The sequence below is a fragment of the Dipteris shenzhenensis genome, chromosome 30, assembly GCF_047967505.1.
Source record: "Dipteris shenzhenensis isolate YYH24624 ecotype China chromosome 30, Dip_SZ_1.0, whole genome shotgun sequence".
Classification (NCBI taxonomy): domain Eukaryota; kingdom Viridiplantae; phylum Streptophyta; class Polypodiopsida; order Gleicheniales; family Dipteridaceae; genus Dipteris; species Dipteris shenzhenensis.
The window spans coordinates 16,115,250-16,129,569 of NC_141625.1; the positions used below are offsets into that span (position 1 = coordinate 16,115,250).

The 14,320-nt window shown below is 43.9% G+C and overlaps 1 pseudogene; it reads left to right on the forward strand.

The window, feature by feature from the left end:
* The first annotated feature begins 12,125 nt into the window (after positions 1-12,125).
* Positions 12,126-13,824, forward strand: LOC147881766 (linamarin synthase 1-like; annotated as a pseudogene).
* The last annotated feature ends 496 nt before the right edge of the window (positions 13,825-14,320 follow it).

Sequence of the window (14,320 nt, forward strand, 5' to 3'; positions counted from 1 at the left end):
GATGTTCTATATTTCTGTTTTTTTTATGTAGCATTTTCTTTTTGGTAGAATTTAATTAAATTTTAGTTTATAAGGAAAATTATAAAAAATTTCTAAATTTATAATGCATTTTAATGTTTTTTTGAAATTTATAAATTACGATATTTTTTATTTAAAATGTGAAAATGAGATTTTTTTTTTAAATAGAGCTATTTTTATTAAATAAAAAAACGTTCATAGGAATAATTATAAAGTATTTATAAATTTGAAATGCATTTGTAAATTTTTTTTTAATTTTTGAATTACGACATTTAAAATTTAAAATGTGAAAATTTTAAATTTAAAAAACGTTTAATGAGGCATAAGACTCGCTCGACTTATCAAATTAATAAGACATTTTGTATAAGACTCGCTCGACTTATCGAATTAATACACAAACATAAACCTACTAGTCAACTATTGGAGTTGGACATTAAAGATTGACTAGTGACATGGTTGGTGACCAAAGCTTGAAGTTGACTAGACACTTTGGGACAAGCAAGTTCTTTAGAAGGAAACTAGGTTTAAGCTTGGGTAATCATCCTTAATATATTGGGAAATTACTAATGATAAATCATCCTTTAACTATTTGGCAATTAGTAAGGATCGATTCTACTAGGAAATATGTTGAAGGCATATGTCCCCTATTAGTCAATAGATTGATTAGACTAAGCATGCATGATAAGGCTATAGCTTGGAAATGCCTAGATAGTGGCTTAGTCCAAATCTTCAATATCCCTTAAGAAGACATGAAATAGTGGCTTAGACCTTAAGAAGACATGGAATAGTTTGCAAATGTCTAATTCTTCTAAGTTATGGATAGACTCTAGCATAACTGAAAAAAGAATATTACAAGATTGAGAATATTTGGATGGGTCTTCAAGAACTCGAATATTACGGTCTGTGCCTATAAACTGTTTGAGATTCTTATGCTATCACTATGGCATGCTTTAGATCTAGCACTTTGATCATGTTTGTTGTCTAGTTCCATAATTCATCTACTTCTCTTATATGTATAAGAAGAAAGAAATACGCCATAGAGAAAGTGAAAGTTTAACTAGAATACCTAACATTCATTGCACATATTCATTCCACATTCATGCTAATATATGCAAGTGTTTTGATCAACTATAGACCTAAGTTCAAATAGAGCCTGTTAATGATTGAATCTCTCCTAATCATCCCTTAATGATCATAGATAAGAGACTTAAGAGAGAGAGAACTCCATAACCTTCAAGAGTCGACATTTGAAGCATCCCATTCCATGTTGTTTGCTACATGGCAGCTCGCCATGTGGCACACATACATCCCTTTTTGCACCGTAGGGAAACCTATGACTAATGTTAACAACATTTATCTTGTCTTTTACAAATGACTAAGATGTTTTCCCAAAAAGACTTTGTATCAATAATCACGTGAACCACCTCATAACCAAAATAGTGCGGATGCTACATATCTCCTTTCCCTCGTTGAAACTATGTCACACATGGAATGTCAACCACATGCTCAAGGAATTATATGCTAGTTTCATTGTAAGCAAGGGTGGTCTCTTTCTTGCTAGTCCAACCATAGGCAACGGTGACGCTTATTACTTGAGCTCAACCAAAATTAACATTAGTTATCGTATGCAACCCTTCCCATTGCATAGGGACATCCAAGGATTTAATTTTCAAAGTTTTTGAATCCTCTTCTAGGGATCTTGTGCCCTTTGTTGTTGCTACGTATGTGGATGATCTCATTCCAAAACTATTTTTACAACTAGAAGTCGAGTGAGTCTTATACAAAATGTCTTGAACCAAGTGATGATCTATAGGAATGGCCACTAGTTGAGGTGGATTGCCCAACCAAAATAGATAATATTGAAAAGGCTTAATTATTTTCTCAAAGTTCTCGCTTTAAAAGGTCTGTAGTGTGAACCCGCTCTCTTTTTTAATGTGTAGTCCGAGAAATACTAGATGCGCCTTGCTTGTGTATCGTTCAAAGTAATGTATTAGGTATCCTTCTATCTCCTCCATATCTATTGCAAACCCAAGGCAGTAAAGCATTCAAAGAAGGTCTTATTAACCAAACCTCTCCACTATCTGTCCTTAGTATAGGGGCCATTAGTGGACAATGTGGTCCTTACACCACATGTGGAAAAGTTTCATATTGGATAAAAAGTGAAAAAAGGGAAACATATAAGGAGAAAATATTTGAGACATCTAAGTTTTAAAATGCAATGACTAGAGTGAAAAAATTCTAATCAAAATTAAGAATTATTAATAATATTGATTAATATTGAGCCACACATTTGGCCCATCTACCGGTAGGTGCATAGGATCTACCTCATCAAGGAGTACGTACAAATAGTTTTCATTATGTAAATAGATTATAAGTCATATTGAATAGAATATTATTTTCATTACTCAAATAGAATATTAATTTCCATGTGTTTTTTTTGTGCATGCGCCAGCCAGCGCACAGGTTCTAGCACCACTATTCGTATGCAGATAGAGATGCTGAGAGCTGAGATGAGGGCACTGCAGGATGCTAGGACACCCCGTCACTTGGTTGCGAGCCTGGATTCAGTTATTGAGGCTCTGAGTCGATTGGAGACAGTTGAGGACGTTGTGGATAGCTTTCAGGCACAGGCCGAGGCGGAGATCACTGGTGGTGGCTTGGATTGGAGAGCCATTCGACAGTTGTTTGAGCGGGAGTCACATCACAGGGAGGCCTTGGACGACATGTTTTGGGATGGTCACACCGAGGGCCAGCGACCACGATCAGGGCTCCCCTTGCATATTTTACGGTGTAGGCACCCCATCATAGCAGCACACATTTATCCGAGATATCTTGCTGCGAATGGTGGTCGATTGCCTCACAACCGCCAGATAGCCAGGTCGTTTGCCATGCAGCTTTACGCTGAGTTTGTCCTTGGTCATCGGGTGGACTACCTCAGTACCCGTCCAGGATCAGGAGCGGGACGTGGTAGGATGGGGCGTCAGGAGCGTCAGATTGTAGGTGTTCGTCGGCGTCGACGCGAGGGACCAGAGTTGCACACCATCCCTGCACTGGCATTGCGAGCGGTGGGAGGACAGATTAAGGGGGATGTTCATTCAGTGGCATCATCCTTGCAGCACATGGTCTCGGCACTTGCATGCTTAGTTTGTAGGGTGTAGAAATTCTTTTATATGGATTTGATATGGGCACTTGCATAGAAAACGATTGGTATTTCAAAGAAAAAGCTCTAGCAACTCTCTTAGTTGAATGAAGCAGTTTCTTCTCCTTTGCAATTTGTCATGTTTTTTAAATTAAAGGAGAGAATACTTTTTGCAAATGGTAATACTAGACATTTTTAGGTTCTGCAATAAAATATAAGTAATATTTTATGCATTCTTTTTTCACAATTCTAGTTTTTTAATATTATTGACATGAAGCGTATATTTTGTCCCTATAATTTTTAAAAAATATAAATTTTTTGGGGATTTTTTTCAAAGATGGAGTTAGACTTGTCCTTTGCATGATTTTGCTGTTATTTATTATGACTCAGTGTTTAATTTGTCTCTTATTGTTAACAATACTTGTGCTAATTGGTGATCAAAGAAAACAAGACCTAATTATTTGTCATATTCGAACCACAATCACATATGCCTTCCAAATCACAATCGCATATGCCTTCCAAGTTTCTAAGGACTATTTCAATTTCCTTAATATGACATTTGCCAATGCACCAATCTAATTATTATGCATGTATAAAAGATAATGAACATAAAGAAGAGAAATCAACACAATTGGCAATTAATGCATGTATACGGGAATACAAGGAAGGTGTGGCATGCTAGCCCACCATTTTATTTCACTATTTTCTTTTGCATTTAGTGGTTTATGTACAAGAGAAAGGATTGGCGGTTGGTATAAGGAAAAGTGTTGGTATTTGGTTTATGTAAAAAGAAAGGGTTGTTGTGGCTATGCACCAAAAAAATATACACATATTAACAATCCCACTTCTCCCTTTTAAACTCTACTCATGTATGGGAGTACAAGGAAGGTGTGACATGTTAGGCCACAATTTAATTTTACTATTTTCTTTTGACTTTGGTGGTATGCTAACGTGTAGTCGTGCTAGTAGGCATTGCTTCTATGTCGCGCAAACCAAATCAGTTGGAGACCAAATCTTGCGTGGATGTACGTCTAGGGTAGCCTAAGAGGCGTGTGAAGTTTCGTCCCCAACAGGGTTTAGGATTTAGGGTCCAGGGTTTAGGGTTTAGGGTTTAGGGTTTAGTCGTGCTAGTAGGGATTGCTTCTACGTGGCGCAAACCAAATCAGTTGGAGACCAAATCTTGCATGGATGTACATCTAGGGTAGCCTAAGAGGCGTGTGAAGTTTCGTCCCAAACAGGGTTTAGGATTTAGGGTCCAGGGTTTAGGGTTTAGGGTTTAGGGTTTAGCCGTGCTAGTAGGGATTGCTTCTACGTGGCGCAAACCAAATCAGTTGGAGACCAAATCTTGCGTGGATGTACATCTAGGGTAGCCTAAGAGGCGTGTGAAGTTTCGTCCCCAACAGGGTTTAGGATTTATGGTCCAGGGTTTAGGATTTAGGGTTTAGGGTTTAGCCGTGCTAGTAGGGATTGCTTCTACGTGGCGCAAACCAAATCAGTTGGAGACCAAATCTTGCGTGGATGTACGTCAAGGGTAGCCTAAGAGGCGTGTGAAGTTTTGTCCCCAACAGGGTTTAGGATTTAGGGTCCAGGGTTTAGGGTTTAGGGTTTAGCCGTGCTAGTAGGGATTGCTTCTACGTGGTGCAAACCAAATCAGTTGGAGACCAAATCTTGCATCGATGTACGTCTAGGGTAGCCTAAGAGGCGTGTGAAGTTTCGTCCCCAACAGGGTTTAGGATTTAGGGTCCAGGGTTTAGGGTTTAGGGTTTAGGGTTTAGCCGTGCTAGTAGGGATTGCTTCTACATGGCGCAAACAAAATCAGTTGGAGACCAAATCTTGCGTGGATGTACGTCTAGGGTAGCCTAAGAGGCGTGTGAAGTTTCGTGCCCAACAGGGTTTAGGATTTAGGGTCCAGGGTTTAGGGTTTAGGGTTTAGTCGTGCTAGTAGAAATTGTAAAAATGTATGCATTTGTCCTTCCACGTGGCGCATACCAAATCAGTTGGAGACCAAATCTTGCGTGGATGTACGTCTAGGGTAGCCTAAGAGGCATGTGAAGTTTCGTGCCCAACAGGGTTTAGGATTTAGGGTCCAGGGTTTAGGGTTTAGGGTTTAGTCGTGCTAGTAGAAATTGTAAAAATGTATGCATTTGTCCTTCCACGTGGCGCATACCAAATCAGTTGGAGACCAAATCTTGCGTGGATGTACGTCTAGGGTAGCCTAAGAGGCGTGTGAAGTTTCGTCCCCAACAGATAAGTCCACGTGCGTATTTCATTAGTACGTGCGCCATTTTTCATACGTAGTCACGAGTGCTAGTAGGGATTGTAAAAATGTATGCAACTGTCCTTCCATGTGGCGCATACCAAATCAGTTGGGCACCATTTGAACTGACCACCGCAACCGTCTGACCAGATCCAGCGGCGCTGCCATGTGACACCATGATCCCTCAAGAAACTATCATGCAAAGTGAAGCAATGCTGCACAAAATGGGCATCATGCGATCGATCATCACTAATGTAGAAGTGATACTCTCGCACAATGATGCGTGAGTCCATGGTGCTATCAATGCCATCCACATGAGCCTGTGCATGATGATAGCTAATGTGCACAAATATAGCAACCAACAATATGGCATTGAAAAAAAAAAATGACTATTGAAATAATTCAATATAATGAGGCGGGGAAAAAATCAATACTCAATCACACGTCACCTGTTCGGAGAAATAATACTCCGATTGGATCTCATGCTGTGGTGCAAAAGTGTAATTCTCCGCAAAGTCCACCATTGAGACAACCACCCCTATAAGAAATGTCCTCAAACATGCACAAAACTGACGATCCTCCCATTTCGCAGTGTGCGAGTGGTGTATGTAGCGGTACAGCTTCCCTAAAAAATAGTCAATGAATACAACACGTGGTGTCTCCTTCCCCACAAGCTGCAACCTCCTCGACTGTGCACCACCATCTAATGTCAAGGTACAGTACTCATACTGCTGCCAACGAACCATCTGCACATCACAAGTATCTAGTGCAACTCGTGGCACTCTGGCAAAGTCACCACACAAAGTACACGTGCCTTCCACACAATCAAGGGAGTGGAATAAAGCATCACCATCTCGTGTACACAATATGGAATGAATGAAGTCGCGAGGGCTAGTAGGAACCACTCCCCTATGACCATCAAGGGAACGGAATACGTCATACATCAATCCAAAATCCACATGGTAGCGACAACAGCATGTGTCACGCTCCTGAGAGCATCGCACAAACCATGGCCTGCATCGCTCAAATGACCTCTGCCCAATCTTGAACTCCGGGTGCGCCTCTACAAACTGAGTGTACAACTCAGTCTGGGTACACTCCAAAAAACATGCACCATGCTCAATGTACACACCGCGTGACACCCTCTTCCGCAATGCCTTCTTGAACACCGGGGATGCTCTGCAATGCTCCTCCCAAAACTGTTGTATGAAGGACCTAGTGGAATCATCCAACAATCGATCGCTGCGAGGTGCACAACCACTCGAAGCCCAAAGAGCATCAGTCTCACTATCCTCTAGACTCTGCCTCCTAATGATGCCTGCTCGCAATGTGCGCGGTGCAATCTGAAGAAGACGTGAAGCGGTACGCACATGGCCTATCATATGAGGTCTACTAATGGCAGCCACAATAGCACGACGTGCTGCAAAGGCATCACTGGAGTTCCTATGCTTAATAGAAGCATTGGAACGTCGAACACTGCTAAGGACCTCGCTAGATACAACCCTATCTCTACGTGCACCAAGACCAGCAAGCCTCCTACACTCTACCAAGTCAGGGTGATCAATCAGGGACGTAAGAAGAGAAGACTGCGAAGCTGGCGTGAGGTCACAAAAAAAAGACTGCACAATCTTGCTAGTACGACGACGGATAGTGGACTTCGGCAAGTCACGTCGTGAAGCAACACTGCTGCTGCAAGGTGGGGCAAGGGGATCAATGGGAGATGGTAGGGTGGACGGGGGAAGGGAGGCGCCAAGCGGAGCGGGGGGAGGGGGAGGGGGAGGGGGGAGGGTGGAGGGGGAAGAGGTAGAGGTGGAGGCCAAAATGTAGGTGGCTAGGGGAAGGGCGGAGGCTAGAGGTAGGGGAGCGGATGAGCATGGGGGGACAATGGAGGTGGGGGTGGGGGTGGAGGTGGGATGTAGAGGTAGAGCTGGAGGTGGATCAGTGGTGGCAGCGCGAGCTCGAGCTCTAGAGGCTCTCTTGCGCTCACGAGCCTTCTGCTTGCGCTCCTCGTCAATGAGATTTGGGGGGGGGTTCCTACATCTTTCACGTCTACTAGCTCTACGGCTTTGAGAACCCATTCTCAATGAAAGTAGGATGGAAGGTGTGACAAAGTGATGAGGAGGCAAGAATGGCTAAGAATGGGTGAAATGAACCAAAACGTGGTGTCTTATAGAGAGCCTCAACTCATCCACTAGATTGCTCTTAGATTGCTCTTCATTATTATTGGTGGAGAGGTGCTAAGATTGATACTAATTGGCTTAGTTTTGGTGGAGAGGTCTGCTATGCCCAGAGCCGCGATCAGACCTTATACCTCGATCGAGGTATTTAGTGCATTGCGCATGCATGTATGTATGAACCTCGATCGAGGTATCTCTATGTGTCCTCGGTCACATACCTCGAACGAGGTATTGTATGCCTCACCCATCATATGTACCTCGATCGAGGTATTGTATGCATCGCACATCGTCATGTGTATACATCTGGCTGATGTGGCACCATGCATGGTCATGATGTGGTAATATAGTCTCTTCCTGCATGGTCATGATGTGGTACTGGGCATGATGTGGCATGATGAGTTGGCATTCATGAGGTGGTAGATTGACATGGCAAATTGAGGTGGAGGGATTGGTGACGTGGCCAGGAGAGGAGGTATGCCAAGGTGGCATTGTGTGATCACATGGCTGATGATGTGGAATGATGAGGTGGCACATGTGGCAACACGTGTGGCAATGTAAGGTGACATGGCAAGGAGTGATGTCACATCTGCTTGATGAGATGGCACCACGTGGTCTAACAACGTGGCATGGTTTTGATGACTCAGCCTTCCACATGGGCAGCATGCAGACTCCAAAGGCTTGCCACTAGGATCGGTGATGCTCCTAGCCTACCTCACCAAGCCTAATACCAAGCCTACCTTGTCTTGGTATTAGGCTTGGGTGGCCCTTTTTCCCCCACAAAAGGGAGATTTAACCGTTGGAGGCCATATCATACGTTTCCCTTACTCAAATTTAACTAAAATTTTTTCCTCTTATTCATCATGCAGAGGACTAAAAATATTGACATTTTTGAAATGTTTGGTTATGTTTGAGAATTACTAGATTTATTTTTAATATTCTTTGTTGATCCTCTTAGGAGTAAAAGTAAAAATTAAACTTCAATCTTCCTAAATCTAACCGTTGGATTTGGGATTTGATGATTCAACCACACACCCTTATGTGCCTACTAACCTTCCACCGAATTGGATTTGCTTAATTATTCAAAATACTAAAAAAATGTGGTGTGCTACTAAAATGCATGTATTTTATGACTTTATTTATTATAAATAATTATTTATAATTAGATAAATCATTCAAAAAATTACCAATAAATCAAGTTAAGCTCTACATAATGCAGAGAGACCACTTACAAAGTTTCAATAACATTTAATCTAAAATGAGTGAGAAATTTAGAATTTTATATGACACTCTTTGTTCGTGACAAACGTGTGACCACCCTAGAACCATGCCGTGTGACACAAAGAAATTTTTTGTGTGTGCATCGAATTTTCGATCAGACTATACGATTGTGTGCACAATAGCAAGTGTGATGTTGTGTCAGAAGACTTCAAAGACTAGATCCATAGGGAAGTAGGTGAGATTTGCATTTTTGTGTGCTAAAAAGCTTGTTTTTCCACCTCCTTAGGATTGGGGAGTGAACAAAAAGTGGACACCCTTAGCTTGCTACCACCCATAACTCCAATGACCCACCATTGTGGTTGCATGGAGATACATCTAGAAAAATACAATTAAACTTTCAGAAAATGAAATTGATGATATGGCCTTTGAGGGGTCCCCTCTAGGGGCAAGGACCATATCGACGTGCATTATACAATATCCAGGATGCCACTGGACGGAAATGGCATGTCGATATGGCCCTTGTCCCTAAAGGGAACCCCTCAAGGGCCATATTGCTAATTGCATTTTGCTTGGTTGCACAACGGAATACATTTTCCTTGGTACACAAATATATAAGTCCAAGAACGAGCGATGTGGCTGTCATAGATCTCCTTCCGTTTGCCAGTGCGCTGGTCGTCATAGACCTCCTCCTGTAATACGTAAAAATAGGTAACTGAGCTATTACTCGAAGAACCAATGAAGTGGTCTCTCTAAGACAACCTTTTAAAATTTGGGCGATGACTGGTCGTTGGGCCAGAGACTATGCTGAGGCGATGCTTAGAATAATAGATTGCGTCTCATTATTACACAAAAAACCAGTGCGGTGGCCTCTCCAAGCCAACCTATGATTTGCATGGGCTACGAAAAAAGATGCGGCAAAAGGCTGCACGATGACAGTTGGTCAAGCCAGAGATTGTACTATGGTGGTGTTCAAAATGATAGATTGTGTCTAATTATTATGCTAAGAAACAACACGGTGGTCTCTCCAAGGCAAGCTTTAATTTTAATGATTTCCATGTGTGCGGTTCTGAGTGACAGGTGGCAAAGCTGCAGCAAAAGGTTGTGCGATGATAATTGATCAGGTGGTGTAGGCCAAAGACTGCGCTATGCGAACCAGTGTAGAGAAGTCGTGTGTCGAGCTATGCGGTGTTCAGAATAAATAGATTGCGTCTCATTATTACACCAATGTGCCTTCATGACGTTGGGAAAATTTTTGGCGAGAGCGTGGGTCCGTGCAAAATTCAAAAATTCACCCAGAAGTGCATCACGTCGCGGTCCCAAAATGGCCCCAAAAATAGTTCGTGATTGGCTACACCCAAGCAAACGTTGACCCAAAAAGACTCTCTCTCTCTCTCCCTAATTAACACTCTCCTCTCTCTCTCTCTCGTCTCTTCTCACGCGCTCTCTCTTCTTGCATTGTGCTCTCTCTCTCTCTCTCTCTCTTCCCTCTCGCGCCCCCTTCCCTCTCTCTCTCTCTCTCTCTCTCTCTCTCTCTCTCTCTCTCTCTCTCGCTCTCTTCCTCCCCCCTCTCTCTCCTCTTTGCTCTCGTCCTCTCTCCTCTTTCTCTATATTCTATCTCCTCTCTCCTCTCGCGCTCTCTGTCTCCTCTCTCCTCTCTTGCTCTCTCTATTCTTGCATCATGCCGCATGCCATCTCTCTCTCTCTCTCTCTCTTTCTCTCTATCGCTCTCGCTCTTACGCTCTCTCTGTGTCCTTGGCTCTCCCTCTCCCCCTCCCTATCGCCCTCTGTCCTTTCGCTCTTAGTCTCTTTTCTCTCTCCCCTCTCTCTCTCTCTCTCTCTCCTCTCTCCTCTTACCCTCGCTCTAAGTCTCTCCTCTTATGCTCTCTCTCTCTCCTATTTCTCTCTATTCTCTCTCCTTTTCCTCTTGCGCTCTTTCTCTTCTCTCTCTCTCTCGTGATGCGTGCTCATCGTGTCACGTGAGATCTCAAGGATGAAGCATCTTGAGTATCGTACCATGTGGCTCGTGTGCGTCCTTGGGACCCGTGCTGTACTGTAGCTCTTTCGCCTCAGCAACCTATGCCATGTCACCATTAATAGGTGCCACGTCACGTTGCGCTCTATGAAGTCATCGCGTGTCGTGGTTGCTGGGTGTTGCCACATGCCCTGCTGTAGTCCTCTATCCTCTGCTGCGGCCTGTGTCCTCCCTTCGAACCTCTGTCCTATGCCTTGTGCCCTCTGAGGCTCTCAATGTCCAGACTCCACTCCAAGCCATGCCACGTGGCACTCTTTTCCCAAACCTCGACTCCATTGCCGAAGGTCTCGTGAAGCTCCATCTAGGGAGGTTTAGTAGATGCCTCCTTCATATATAGTAAGATAAGATGCATCGATGAACTTAGATCGATGCAGCAAACAACGAACAAGGTGAATGATATTCAATCATTCATAAGGCCTACCCAAGATCAAACAAGGTGAATGACATTCAATCATTCATAAGGCTTGCCCAAGATTAAAAAAGTAAACAAAAAGGAATCCACTGAAAATGGTATGAAGAAAGAGGAGATAAAGAGGAGAGAGAGAGAGAAAGAGAGAGAGAAGGAGGGGTGTGGGAGAAAAGGTGGAGATCGTGTGTAAGAAGACTTGAGGAGATAAAGAAAGGAAGAGAGAGAGAGAGAGAGAGAGAGGTGAGAGAGAGAGAGAGACAAAGTCAACCACTTCAAAGTCTTCATTCAAGTCCAATGAAGAAGAGCCAATAGAAAAAATGCACTTCCAAAAATTCAAGAAATGCCTAATTTCTACTTTGCCAAAATCTTATGGTTGCTAAGGCTACCCTGAGGGAAGACCAAAATGTAAACAAAAAGGAATTGGAGGAGATAAAGGGAGGGGGGGGAGAGAGAGAGAGAGAGAGAGAGAGAGGGTGTGAGAAAAAGGTGAAGATCCTCTCTAAGAAGACTTGAGGAGATAAAGAAGGGAGAGAGAGAGAGAGAAAGTCAACGACTTTAAAGTCTTGCATTGAAATCCAATGAAGAAGGGCCAATAGAAAAAATGCACTTCCAAAAAATTCAAAAAATGCCTAATGTCTGCTTTGCCAAAATTGCATCCTTGCTAAGGCGCACGCCGAAAATTCGAGGTTTGGTAGATACCTCCTCATATATAGTCATCGATCTAAATGCAACTTAGATAGATGCAGCAACGAAGAACAGGACAGGTCGCTTAAAACAAGAAATGGGCGGAGTGAATTATGTGAGAGGATGCCTCCTCTCTCATAAAATAAGAGTTGGGCTCTAAGGGAAAGGCACTCTCTCTCACACACACACACAAGTACCCACCATGGCGCCTCGCCCTCCTCCTCACGCTGTGGTGGTGCCATGGGCAGCCCAAGGCCACATCAACCCCCTCATGCACTTCTCAATGAAGCTCGCTTCGGAGGGCTTCACCATCACCTTCGTCAATACGGAATACAATCACCTTCGTATCCTGCAGTCCTCCCGACAGCCCCCCCCCATCCCTGTAGATGATACCGCTCTCGACATCCGATTTGTTGCCCTGCCCGATGGCTTGCCGGATGATCACACCCGAACCACCGATGCTCTACAGCTTTGCAAGGCCATCACCCAGATGCACTCCGTCTTCGAAGACCTCATCAAGCGCCTCATCCAGGAAGGACGGCCGCCCATCACCTGCATCATTTCGGACATCTTTGTTCTTCACACTCAAGATGTGGCCAACAAATATGGCGTACCCAGAGTCGCGTTTTGGACGCAGTCTGCCGCTAGCTTCGCGGCTCACCTGTTGGTTGCGAAAGGACACCGTCCGCTGCAAGGTTAACACTGCACCCCAAGAGAAGTTCTGTGCGTGTGTTTGTTGACGAGAGATCTTCCTCGTTGCTTTCCATTGTGTTTTCTTATTCGATAGACTCCCTGTTTGGCAGACCGTGAGACTGCCATCACTTGGGTTCCCGGAGCTCCCCCCTTGCGATTGCAAGACATGTCAAACTATCTTCAAAGCTATGATCCCTCGGACTTCTTGTTCAACTTCGTCACTGAACCTTTCCTCCGGCTCGATGAGGCTACTTGGGTGGTGATCAATACATTTGACGAATTGGAAGCTCATGCCGTTGACGCGCTTCGGAACGAGCATCACCACGAACTTTACACAATCGGCCCCCTCCTTCCTGCCGATTACTTTAACGGATCGCTGAAGTCCAGTTATATAAGAAAATGTTCTTTGTGGCCCGAAGATTACGACTGCCTCAAATGGCTAGATTCGCGCGCACCGTGTTCGGTTCTATACGTTTCCTTCGGAAGCATTACTATTCTGTCCCGGGAGGAGATTGAAGAGGTTGCTCTTGGTCTAGAGGCAAGCGGAGTGTCATTGCTGTGGGTGCTTCGTCCGGACGTTCTCGTCGGCACCCATTCTGGCATTCTGCCAGAGGGCTTTCAGGATCGGACTAGAGACCGCGCCCTTCTTATTACCTGGGCGCCTCAGCTCCATGTTTTGGCTCATCCGTCTGTGGCAGCGTTCTTGACGCACGCTGGGTGGAATTCAACCTTGGAGGGCATGGTACAGGGGCATCCGATGCTGGGTTGCCCATACTTCGCAGATCAGATGCTGAATTGCAGGTGCATGGCCGATGAATGGAAGAACGGACTGAATTTTGAAGTCAAGGAGGGGACCGTAACGAGGTTTGAGGTGGAGAAGAAGGTGAGAGCTCTTATGAAAGGGGAACATATTAGGGAGAGGGCTCGTCACGTCAAGGATGCGGCGAAGAGGGCAATTGCTGAAGGAGGCTCTAGTGCAAACAATCTCGAGGCTCTCATAGACTCCTTCTCCAAATAGGGTGCTAGTGAATGGACAAGCCCGAGTGTGGTTGCAGCAGTTAAGCTCAACAACCTGAGCGGATGCCCGTATCCTATTCTCCCTTGGGATCGGAAGGTTATTTGTTGCGTGTCACCACAGGCCACAAGCAATGTGCCTCTCATAAATGGCAACAAGCAATGTGCCACGCATGTGTAGGAGGAGAGAGAGTGGTAATGGAAATCTTTCCATTTTTTTAAGGACAATGAAAATGTTTTGCATTAAGTAACAAATGAGTTCTCTTTACAGCATGCAGCCTAAAGAGATGTTTGGGTTTTCTCATATCTCCTTGAGCCAGGTGTCATGAATAGAGGCCATTGATGTAAATTGATCTAAACCGTTGATGTTTCTTTTCAAGTGAGTTTTTCATGTTATGCTTTTGAAAGCGCAAAAAGAAATGGCTTTTCACAGAAGCTTTTCAAGTCAGCTTGTGTCAGCTTGTGCTTATATATGCCTAAGATATCTATGTTTTCCAACTTGGGATTGAGTAGGAGTGTTTCTGTGTGGATAGCTCTTCTTCGTGTAGGCAACCATTAATCGTCTGTTCATCCAGGTAATTTGTCTTCTCAATGTTCAATAGGTTCTTGTTTACATTGTTTCTTGGAAAGTGTAGACGAATGCCACCATCACCCTTCCCCCTCCTCCTCCTCCTCCAAC